The sequence below is a fragment of the Aethalodelphis obliquidens genome, unplaced genomic scaffold, assembly GCF_003676395.1.
Source record: "Aethalodelphis obliquidens isolate GAN/ISIS:26980383/991018 unplaced genomic scaffold, ASM367639v1 scaffold19, whole genome shotgun sequence".
Classification (NCBI taxonomy): domain Eukaryota; kingdom Metazoa; phylum Chordata; class Mammalia; order Artiodactyla; family Delphinidae; genus Aethalodelphis; species Aethalodelphis obliquidens.
This window is the reverse complement of record NW_020837963.1, coordinates 7,353,722-7,366,130: the sequence shown is the minus strand read 5'-3', so window position 1 is coordinate 7,366,130 and position 12,409 is coordinate 7,353,722. Positions and strand designations below refer to the sequence as shown.

General features: G+C 43.7%; 1 long non-coding RNA gene across 2 annotated transcripts; it reads right to left on the bottom strand.

Moving 5' to 3' along the window:
* Positions 1-7,833: 7,833 nt before the first annotated feature.
* On the bottom strand, positions 7,834-11,750 carry LOC113626759 (uncharacterized). Of its 2 annotated transcripts, XR_003435247.1 has the most exons (4): positions 11,541-11,750; positions 11,035-11,120; positions 10,318-10,499; positions 7,834-7,871 (listed from the first exon to the last, which is right to left on the bottom strand). It is a non-coding gene; the product is annotated as an uncharacterized LOC113626759 (long non-coding RNA). The 2 variants fall into 2 exon arrangements; XR_003435246.1 differs by lacking the exon at positions 7,834-7,871 and having other exon boundaries at positions 10,163-10,499.
* Positions 11,751-12,409: the final 659 nt, after the last annotated feature.

The following is a 12,409-nucleotide window of genomic DNA, read 5'->3' as shown; positions in this document are numbered from 1 at the left end:
ATGTTAGCAAAACTGATAAGCACTTATCCAAGGTCTCCGTCTGAATCTGCCTTTCCTCACATGCCCACATTCATTTTCTTGTTTAAGGACATACTGTGGGAGAGGCTCCAGGAACCCCATGGACCTGTGTTACCAGGGAATTGCTGCACCACACTGGATAATCTGCAGTGTGGATAATCCAGAATTGGACAGACCTATTGAGAAGAACTTGACATTCTATTCACACAAACTTGGAGGCTAGATGCTAAACTGAAAACATTTGGATCAGCTAGCAGCTTAGTTACTATAATGATACGTGATTCTTTCTGTAAAGGATTTTATCAAAAGAATCCCCTTGCAAAGTAGGTTTTTAGCAAGAGTGAAAAAGGCTAGAATAATTAGGTTTAGAAAATAGATACAGAATATTGCTCAGCCATAAAAAGGAACAAAATTGTGCCATTTGCAGAGACGTGGATGGACCTAGAGACTGTCATACAGAATGAAGTAAAGTCAGAAAGAGAAAAATATCATATTAATGCCTATATGTGGAATCTAGAACAATGGTATAGATGAACTTACTTGCAAAGGAGAAATAGAGACAGAGAACAAACGTATGGATACCAGGGGGTGAAGGGGGGGTGGGATAGATTGGGATTGACATATATACACTACTGTGTATAAAACAGATAACTAATGAGAACCGACTGTATAGCACAGGGAACTCTACTCACTGCTCTGTAGCGACCTAAATGGGAAGGAAATCCAAAGAAGAGGGAACGTATGTATACGTGTAGCTGATTCACTTTGCTGTACAGCAGAAACTAACACGTTATAAAGCAACTATCCTCCGATGTAAAAAAAAAAAAAAAAAAAAGGTACAGGAATGTTATTATACTTCAGATTATTCTTACCAGTGGATGTGTTAGCATAAAAACAAGACACTGGTTCTCACTCTGCTACCAACCTCCCCTCCCTTAAATTTCTGCTTTTCTCATTCCAAAACTTTTTATAAATAATGCAGGTTAGGAGTATTTATAATACAGGCATACCTCGGAAATGTGAGTTCAGTTCAAGACCACCACATACAAGTTATGTTTACACTGTACTGTTGTCTGTTAAGTGTGCAATAGCATTGTGTCAAAGAAACAATGTACATACCTTAATTTTAAAATACTTCATTGCTAAACAATGCTAATCATCCTCTGAGCCTTCAGTGGGTCCTAATCTTTTTGCTGGTGCTGGAGGGTCTTGCCTCTATGTTGATGGCTGCCGACTGATCAAGGTGGTGGTTACTGAAGATTGGGGCAGCTGTGGCAATTTCTTAAAATAACAGAGTTTGCCACATCAATTGACTTCCTTTCATGCAAGATTTCTCTGTAGCGTGCAATGCTGTATGATAGCATTTTACCCACAGTAGGACTTCATTCAGATTTGGAGTCAGTCCTCTCAAACCCCATGCTGCTTTATCAACTAAGTTTATGTCATATTCTAAATCCTTTGTTGTCATTTCAGCAGTCTTCACAACATCTTCACCAGGAGTAGATTCCATCTCAAGAGACCTTTTTATTTGCTCATCCGTAAGAAGCAACTGCAACATTACAGTTTTATCATGAGATGGCAGCCATTCAGTCACATCTTCAGGCTCCACTTCTAATTCTACCTCTCTTGCTCTTTCCACCACGTCTGCAGGTACTTCCTCCACTAAAGTCTTGAACCCCTCAGAGTCATCCGTGAGGGTTGGAATCAACTTCTTCCAGACTCCTGTTAATGTTGGTATTTTGACCTCTTCCCATGAATCATGAATGTTTTTAATGGCATCTAGAACCCTTTCCAGGTTTTCAATCGACTTTGCCCAGATCCATCAGAGGAATCACTATCCATGGCAGCTATAGCCTTAACAAAATGTTTATTAAAACATAAGACTTGGAAGTTGAAACTACTTGATCCATGGGCTGCAGAAAGAATGTTGCGTTAATCTCATTATACATCTCCATCAGAGCTCCTGGGTGGCCAAGTGCATTGTCAATGAGCAGTAATATTTTGAAAGGAATCTTTTTTTTTTTTTTTTCCTGAGCTGTAGATCTCAATGGTGGGCTTAAAATATTCACTAACCATGCTGTAAATAGATGTGCTACCATCCAAGCTCTGTTCTGTTTAAAGAGCACAGGCAGAATAGATTTAGCATAATTCTTAAGGGCCCTAGGATTTTTGGAATGGTAAATGAGCATTGCCTTCAACTTAAGGTCACTGGCTGCCATTAGCCCCTAGCAAGAGAGTCAGCTTGTCCTTTGAAACTTTGAGGCCAGGCATTGACTTCTCTTTAGCTATGAAAGTCCTAGATGACATCTTCCAATATAGGGCTGTTTCATCTACATTGAAAATCTGTGTTTAATATAGCCACCCACATTCGTTACCTTAGATAGATCTTCTGGATAATCTGCTGCAGCTTCTACATCAGCACTTGCTGCCTCACCTTGCACTTTGATGTTATGGAGACAGCTTCTTCCCTTAAACCTCATGGACCAACCTCTGCTAGCTTCAAACTTTTCTTCTGCTGCTTCCTCACCTCTCTCAGCCTTCATAGAATTGAAGAGAGTTAGGGCCTTGCTCTGGATTAGGCTTTGGCTTAAGGGAATGTTGTGGCTGGTTGGATTTCCTTCAAGAACTCTTCCCTCGAATTCACAACTTGGCTAACTGGACAAGAGGACCAGCTTTTGGCCTGTTTCTGCTTTTGACATGCCTTCCTCACTAAATGGCATTTCTAGCTTTTGATTTCAAGTGAGAGACATGTGACTTCCTTTCACTTGAACACTTAGAGGTTATTAATTGGTCCAATTTCAAAATTGTTGTGTCTCAGGGAATAGGGAGGCCCAAGGAGTGGGAGAGATGGGAGAACAGCCCATTGGTGGAGCGGTCAGAACACACAACATTTATGAATTTAAGTTTGCCATTGTATATGGGCACGGCTCATGGCACCCCAAAACAATTACAACAGTAACATCAAGGATCACAGATCACTGTAACAAGATAATGAAAAAGTTACAAGTAATGCGAGAACTACCAAAATGTGACACACAAAGTAAGCAAATTCTATTGGAAAAATTGCACTGATAGACTTGTTCCATGCAGGGTTGCCACCAACCCTGAATTTGTAAAAGTGTGCAATAGAGCAAAGCGCAATAAAACAAGGTATGCCTGATACATTGTGAGCATCTTTTCCAGGTCAGTATACTTCCACAGTATGATTCAGTGGTTGCAGTAATAATCTGCTTTATGGCTCTTCCATACCTTAGCCATTTTCTATTAGTGGTTAAGTAACTAGGCAGTGGAGCATTGATGGAATAGGGAAGGACATTGAGAAACGTAATAAGGAGATTCCATTTAATAAAGATTAAGAAGAGCTGTTCTCTTTAAGCTGCCATACCTTCCGACTTGAGCGTCTGAGTAATTATTCCTAGTAAGTGTCTTCAGCTGACCATGTGAAATAATTGAAAGTTATGAATGTTAAATTTTCTTGCCATTTGGGGATTTTCTATGCTGTATCCATATTCATGTTTATCTGGTTTTATAAGTATCATTTGTACAGCAGTGCAAGAGAGCTTCCACAGGGAGAAGTGGTTAGATATCTTAAACAGAAAATAGAGTTCAGTGATCAGAGATGGGGATTGGAAGGCAAAAGAGGAAAACAGCTGAAGAGAAACCACATTTCTAGGCCCTCGGGGTGTTTTTTAGAGGGCTTGTGGGAAATGGCGATGTTTGTCCCCTGACACCTAAATGAGTTCCTGCTGCCTTTGTGTTTAAAATGATAAATCTTCGATCTTTGTAAGAGTGTATGGAAAAATACCCTTTTAAGTGTGAAAGTCTTAGGAAGGAGCTACAATATTCAACAATGCACAACAATAAAAAACTGAAAAGAATTAGCTTAGTAATAAGAAGCTTGCTCATTTAAGAAGAAAGTAAATTAACACAACATAATAAATCAAGTATACTTCAATAGAATAAATTTTTAAAAAAAGAACCGTCAGTGAAGGCCAAGATTATATAAATCTTTGTTTAATGCCTACCAGCAACATCTCAATGTTCACCTAAAGCCTCTAGCAGTGTCATGCATAATTTACTGCATATATTAATTTTGAACACCAAGATGGGAAAAATCAGTCCCACCAACTTAAAGCCTGTATAAAACCTCAAAATATAGAGATGACCTATGCCAGAGACAGTCAGATGGAGTTCTGTTAAAGTGGAATGTTCTTGGATAAGTCAACAATAGTTAGCCTCTATTCAAAATGAAAAATTTGAGGGGTTTTTTAAAATGTGATCCTGGAACTATAAGAATGTAATGATTATTTAAAATGAAATTAATTATACGTATTTCTCTATTTTAAAGCACCGAGGTTCATATCTATTCCGTGACATTACAGTGGAATTTTTTACACGATCTGGTGCTGCAAATTCAAGGAAATTACCAAAAGGCATTTTAACAAGAGACTTGAATGGGGTAGTGGTTTCAAGTCTACTTGAGTCATAGGTGTGAAATGCTAAACTATGGAAATTAGGCATTGTACTTTAAAGATAAATCTAAAACTAGAAAGATAAGATTTCCACAAGGAATGCGGGAATACTTGATAGCTTATGGATTTCGCTAATGCTAAATATTTGTAAGTTACCTAGATTGAAAGTCTCTGACGTTCACTATTAGATGACAATTTTTTTTTTTTTGCGGTACGCGGGCCTCTCACTGCTGTGGCCTCTCCCGTTGCGGAGCACAGGCTCCAGACGCACGGTGGCATGTGGGATCTTCTCGGACCGGGGCACGAACCCGCGTCCCCTGCATCGGCAGGCGGACTCTCAACCACTACGCCACCAGGGAAGCCCTAGGTGACAATTTTTAAAACATCGATGTGTTAATAAGAAATAGCCAAACCTACTACTATTAAGAAATTGTTATGGAATTTTTCGTAAAGTAAGATTTTCTGAAAGTAAGACCACAGAGGAAAACTGGAAAGATGGGCTAGTGCATTTCTTCCACATTGGTGGAGGCTACAACAAGAACTTGTTGGACATTTTAAGAATTGTACATGTGTAAAAGTAATTGCGTGGGTTTCTCTTAAAGCTACTTTCTTAAAACAGTCTGTGCTACCTCCGTTAAGGAGGTTTTTTTTCCCCTCTATCGATAAGAACCAAGAATGGACTGTGAATTAGTTCTTGGTTGTATTTGGATTAAGTAGCAACTTTCCTTTGTTATTCTGTACATTGCTGAATTTGAACTTCTTGGAAACTGCACATTTATTGTCACCCAATGATATTGTTGAGGATGTTTCTTTTTAATTCTAGTAGTTCCAGTTATCTAGAGGCTGGACATATCTTCCTAAGTTTGTCTTTTCATTGCATGGATGAAGGTTCTCAGAATTCATATTCTGAGAGCCACCATCTCATTGGAAATTAAAAGAACAAACTCTAAACATGTCTAATTTTCCTGGCCTGTTCCCAGTGGCTTTTCTTGAGCAACTTGAAAACCACTGAGATCTTATTCTCATGTGCTTGTGGTGAGGACTCTTGCCTCAGGATCATACTTTATGATTTTTTTCTCTTCCCAAGCAAGTGATGCCTAGTACGTTTTGGAAAATATACCCTCATATCAAAGATTCTATTTGTGGTCAAGGATTACAGAAATGGTTCCTTTACTTTTACCTTCTTTCCTAGTAGACAAGTCTTTCTAAATGTTCTATTCCATTTCCTCAACCTTTTCAGTAACCTCCCTTCAACTCCCGCCCCTAGCTTTTTTAACTTTCCCCAGGAATAGCAGCATTCTCTGTGATCCCTTCTACCGTACCACCATTTGGGCACCTGTAGGTAAACCCTTCCAGGTAAATCATGGACTCAGCTGGACTCCAAGTCTCTCTCTGAGGTCTTTAAACCCACTTAAAGCACTGAAGGGAATTGGGTGCCACCTTTTTAGAGCACATCTGATTTTCAGTCATTTCCCATGCTTTCCTGGTCATTTGGAAACTGCTCCTGGGCTAGGCTGACAAAAGCTTATTTTCTAGCTTTGGACTCTATTTCAGTTCAAGTTCCCTTATTTTCTGGTTTCAGTAAAGGGCATCTAATGCCATGCTTTGCAGATTATGTTCTTTGAATATCATTTTCCTTATCTGTAAATGGAAATGATTACCTACATGAAATTCAAGTAAGAAACTAAGACCTAGAGATACTGTGAAATAATTTGCCCTCCTTGGCAGCCTCCCTCTTGTTCTGGCTTTTTGTAAAACCCAGCATGACCCTGAAAGAAAATGTTGAGGTGCTGCTGAGAGCAATGTGAAGTAAAAGTAAAAAGCCTTCAGATTTTAGAGCTCTACCTTTAGTCGGGTGACCCAGTTTGTACAAAGTGAACTCAGGTAAGTAATCTTATTTAATCTTTACCACAGCCCTACAGGTGTAGGGACGATTACCTCCATTATGCAGAGAAAAAAAAAAAAAGCTGAGGCTTAAGAGTCCAAGTAGCTGGCTTAAGGTAAAGATAAAAATCCCCAAATCTAAAGCATTTTCAGGAAGATTTCGTGCAAAATGTTTCATGAGTTGCTGACAACTGTGGTGTGAGCATTTTTCATTTAACGCAGTGGTCCTCTAATTCCTGGGCATGCCAATCAAAAGATTTCAGCAGCATTTCCTAATATAATACAGTTCATTTTTATTCTCGAACTGTCATGACCATGAAGGACTTGGGCTAGATTAAGGCACCATGTCTTCTTTCAAAATTGATTTGTGGACTCAAATTGGGCACCAAAGTGCTCTGACCAGCAAATGGAACGTCAAAGTTGGCTGAAACTGTGGTTGAACCAGGAGTTTTACTTAGGTTTTTAATTTCTTCTTTGAGACCAAGCATGAGCAGATATTGGCCCAGCCAGACCACCGTTGACTTTTTGAGGAATTAGTCTTTCCAGAACCATGGAAACTTTCCTCTACTTGTAGTCTCTTAGTATGTAATTTGCTTTATCCTAGAAAGAAAATAAAAAATGGGAGACAGGCATCATCTATTTTATTACTATGTGATGCCCTTTCTTTTTCCTGGACCACATTTCAGCCCCCAGCTGCTTTCCCGTTCTGACCCTCTAATTTCTATTGCTTTTTCGCATCTTACCAAAAAAACTATTTAAATCAGTCCACTGACCGTATGAGTCTTAACTCTGAATCCAGTTTCTGTAACTTAACCCTGTGAGTGATAACTGCTAAAGGTATCCTAATTGAGAAGAGGGTTGCTCTTCCAGGGATGTGTGCAGGAAATTTCATTTGCTGCCAGATCCCAGACCTGGGGATCCCATTTGCTTCTCCACCTCCCCTCGTCTGAGTGGGCTCACCTCAGCTTCTCCCTTTACATCAGGGACTTTCAGCCTCAGCACTGTTGACATTTGGGGCTGAATAACCGGGGGGGCGGGGGGCGCTGTCCTGTGCATTGTCCCTGTGCTCCGCCTACCAGACATCAGTTGTACACACACACACACACACACACACACACACATATTTGTGACAATCCAAAATGCCTTGACACATTGCCAATTGTACCCTGGGGGACAAAATTGCCTGTGATTGAGAACCACTGCTTTTTTTTTTAATAACATTTTTTTTATTCAAACAAAGTCACAAAAATTATAATCATCCTCATCAGTTCACTCAGTCCCATGTAATTAATTTTTTTGTCATCTTGATCTTTTGTTAGCACTTTTATGAATTCATCAGTTTTCCATTAGAGTTCTGAAAATGCTTATTCATTCAGTTCAGCAGTATAGTCAGTTACCAGAAACCTGTACTTGTCAGAGTCTTCCATGAATTCCTTGAAGATGAAACCCTTTTACAGGAACATTTTTGCAAAAGCATCAGAGTACACCCAGAACTGTCTGTAAAGGATAAAAGACTTAAAAATGACCACGGTTAAAGATTTGATGAACGTTCATAATAATGCAATTGACAAGGAAATTTAGTTATTTCTGAGATATACATTTTAAAGTAATAACTAGAATTATGACTTATAACATTATACCAGAACATATAAGATTTTTAGGAATTTCATGTAATGTCTGAAACATTTATATTAACATATTTCCATACAAATAACCCAAAGAAACTTTAGTGTTAGTTTTTTGGAGAACCACTGCTTTTGTAAAAGTATTTTAATTTTACTGTAGTGTAGTTGATTTACAATGTGTTAGTTTCAGGTGTACAACAAAGTGAGAACCGCCGCTTTAGAACATTGGAGTTTATTAGATAAACATTAGACCAAGCCCTCACTTAGGCAGTCGACTTGAGCAAGTTGGACATACTAGACATTCTATGGGCAAGTGACAGAAAAACACTTTTAAATGGCTGAAATAACCGTCTATGAGCACTCGAGTTAAGCATGCTACTAAATGTTTTACCTACAGTCGCATTTAATACTTAAACCTCTGTGGGAGAAGTAGCACCCCGTCTCACAGGTAAGAAGACCACCTCGGATGAATGAACTTGCCAAGGTCACACAGTGAGGGGCAGAACTGGCATTCAGCCCAGTTGGTGGGATTCTGACACCTACGTTCTTCACCCCTGCTCTGTACTGATTCCTTGCCCACTGGTAGCTTACATTCTAACTGAGACGCCACAGTCAGTATTCCTGAGCCTCAGGCCCCCTTCTTAAAAAGCTGTCTCTCGGGGCTTCCCTGGTGGCGCAGTGGTTGAGAGTCCGCCTGCCGATGCAGGGGACGCGGGTTCGTGCCCCGGTCCGGGAAGATGCCACATGCCGCTGAGCGGCTGGGCCCGTGAGCCATGGCCGCTGAGCCTGCGCGTCCGGAGCCTGTGCTCCGCAATGGGAGAGGCCACAACAGTGAGAGGCCCGCATACCACGGAAAAAAAAAAAAAAAACAAACTGTCTCTCACACCTTCCAGGTCCTCTAGAGGTCTCTCTGCTGCCAGGCCCCAGAACACTCTTCTCCAAGGACAGGCTTTATAGCTATCCAGGCCCTCCCTCTACTGCACTTGCCACCAAGGACACACTGTCCATAAACCTGGCAGCTCCATCAAGTTGCCTCAGAATCTATCTGGTGAAAGATACTATGTTTGTGGAACAAGCAATGCAGAAGTAAGCTGCCTAAGAATCCATGTTCCGGGTGCCAAGAATTTCTCTGAAGACTTAGGACATCTGCAGCCCTCTGGGAAGTGTCATTTTTCTGTGGTTTTCCCATCTGACCCCGGTTCCGTGAAGGAAGCCTCACGTGCAGGCCTCAGGAGGGGTTGGAGGATGCTGTCTTACCTTTACAGGGCTTTGAGAGACATCCTTAGATGCATTTGCTCCCCATCATCAAAAGATGGAAAAAGCCACCTAAGTGTGAGACCTTGTTCCTCTGGCAGATCTGCACCCAGCCTCTTGGGCGCGCTGTGCAGTGCCGAGGTCATCTGGAGCTCACGCTGAGACATCTTCATGCTCTAGGGCATGATATTAACACTGGTTTGATCCAGCAAAGCTCCCCAATAGATTTGTCACTGTATCACTTAGACCTTGAAGAAATCACTAGCTCATCTACGAAGAGACCAGAAACCATCGATGAGGGAGTGCCTTCCAGACCTTTCCACCTAAGAGCGAACACCCTTGAGCTGGCGCTGCTAATTCTACGTGAACATGAGAGTTGCCTGGGAGCCTTTTTAGACGCAGGTGCTGGACCTCACCCTTGAGGTCCTGATTCAGCTGGTGAGGATGGGCCAGGCGAGGCTGTGTGGAGGAGGTGAGGATGAGGGCATTACACTCTCCCAAGCTGGCCTTGTTAAGCCGCAATCCCGAAATTTCTTTGAAGCCTTGTGGTTAATCTTTTTTTTAAAAAAAAAATTTGTTTATTTGGCTGTGCCGGGTCTTAGTTGCGGCATGTGGGATCTAGCTCCCTGACCAGGGATCAGACCCAGGCCCCCCGGCACTGGGAGCGCGGCGTCTTACCCACTGGACCCCCAGGGAAGTCCCTTTGTGTTTACTCTTGATCCATGAAAAATCTGCATTTTCCAAACATCCATATAGGATATTAAAATACCTTAAATTAGGGCTTCCCTGGTGGCGCAGTGGTTGAGAGTCCACCTGCCGATGCAGGGGACACGGGTTCGTGCCCCGGTTCGGGAAGATCCCACATGCCGTGGAGCGGCTGGGCCCGTGAGCCATGGCCACTGAGCCTGCACGTCCGGAGCCTGTGCTCCGCAACGGGAGAGGCCACAGCAGTGAGAGCCCCGTGTACCGCAAAAAAAAAAATACCTTAAATTACTAAACTTCCCCCATACACTTCCAAGAGTAAAATCGATGAGCCTGGAAGCTATTTATCACATCTCACATACTTTCATTTGAGGCAGGTGGCATCCAGGTCTTTGAGACCCCTTCAACGCGCTCACTGTCTGCAAAGCCGTGTCATGAGAGAGATTTACAGCTGTTGGCCACCTTCCTTGGGCTTCTGGGAACCCCTTCCTCATTTGAAAGTGCCTGGACTTCCCCCCGGCTAGGTTCTTGAGGGCTTCATAGGCTGCACAGGTAAAAGAGGAACAAGAAGTTCTGCTTGAGTAACAAACATCATATTTTGACCAGGAAAGATGACACAAATGGGGGAAACCTTGACAGCACAGCCGGGGATGCTGAGGCCGGAACCAGGGAGAGAGGCCTCTTGCTCTCAGAGTCCTCACATCCGGGGGCTTCTGATGCCTCACTTAAATGCCTCACTTTCTTTCCAATAATATAAGAACAAGTTCCTTATATTTTTATCTTTGACCCTTCTGCCAGTCCCAGAGGCAGGGCAGTGACCCCGTTTTGCAGAGGAGGGGGAAATGGGACTCAGCAAGGCTTCCAGAACTGGAAACCAGGAGGCTCTGAGGCGAGGGCAACGCTCGGGGAAGCTGAGCCCAGGCTGCCCATTTGGTTGGAACAACCTCCCACGGTGCCGACCCGAAGCCTTCCTTCCCTCAGTTTGCAGCATCTAAAGCTGGCTGGCTGGATTCACAGCCAGCTTTAATTATCGTAAAACAGAGTCCCTGGGTGGGAAATATTTTATTCATAAAAAGTACCTCTCTATTCCACGGCGTTCATAGCAAGCAGACTCTCCTGGACATCTGTGCATCCATTATTCCATGTCACCAAGCATGTGCGGGCCCTGCAGGGAGAGGTGGGTCACACACGGCGTCCTGTCGCCTGCAGGGCCCCCTTGGCAGGTACGAGCAGCGTGGGGCCTCTCTTAGGGTGGACTCCATCCTACACCACTGCCCTCCCACCATCCCCAGAGACACCCTGTGTTTTCACATCCTGGAGGCCTTACAAGGGCCTGGAGGGGACCCCCATCCTGCCTAGGACACGGCAGGACGGGCCTGAGGACGGCCCTGTTCAGGGTTGCGAGGGGGGCTCGGCAGAGTCCTCAGCTCCCAAAACGAAGCCGGGCAGGGGGCTGGCCACGTGGAGGTATCAGCACACAGGGAGCCCAGCCAGCCTGCGCAAACCCTGAGGGAGTCCAGAGTGGGATCCGTGTGCCATTTCACAAAAGGGGGAGGTGACGAGGAGAGAAAAAACTGAGACTCACCAGGCAGAGACGTCAGAGAAAAAGATGACCTTTGGCCCAGCAGTCCAGATACTTGACTGGAGGGTCAAATAAAGAGAGCAGCTAGGTTCCATCGGGTTTCTGGCCCGGGCTGGGGCTTCTGGTGAGGGCAGGGGGATGACTGGTCTCACCTGCAGCCCATTCTGCCTGGGCCCATTGGACCTGTCCAGGCAGAGGGATGAGGCTTGCAAGGGTGGCAGCTGAAAACCCTGGGCCAGGATGAATCCTCAGGAAAAGTGCTTCCACTCCCTTCCCTTGCCCACGCCCCTCCCACTAACATGTGTCAGCTGGACCCAGCTACTGGCTTGGGGAAAAAAGACAGAAAACAGGTTCTGTCCTGCTAACCAGGTCTTCCCCTCCCACTCAGATCTCCCCTAGAGTTTAGGAAACAGGACTTCAGTGCATTCTTCTAATGCTGGCTAAATTCCTTCCTCTGGGCAGCCAAGGGCACAAACGAGAAAAGGAGTAGGAAGGGTTTAATATAGCACACAACTGGCCAACGTGCACTGCCAACATAGGCTATTACAAACCAAAAAATCCAGGTGGTGCAATTTGTTGCAACTGTCTTTGGCGCGGACTCGGGTGTGGTGCGTATTTGTAAGAGCACACATGTTCCCTGGGTGGAACGGAAATAAACCCGGTGCAAATTCTGCTGCAGGCGCTGGGACCATTGCAGGGTATGGTTGCAATTCAGACTGCAGCGCGCTTTGGTGTCCAAGTAAAATGTGGTTTTCATCCACTCCTGGCCTCATGCCCCCTCAGGTGATGTGTAGTCATCGGGTGCTGTTGGAATCAGCTGTTTCTAGGAACCGGAACCTAAGACGGCCATAAAAGGAAGCTACTTCCTGGGG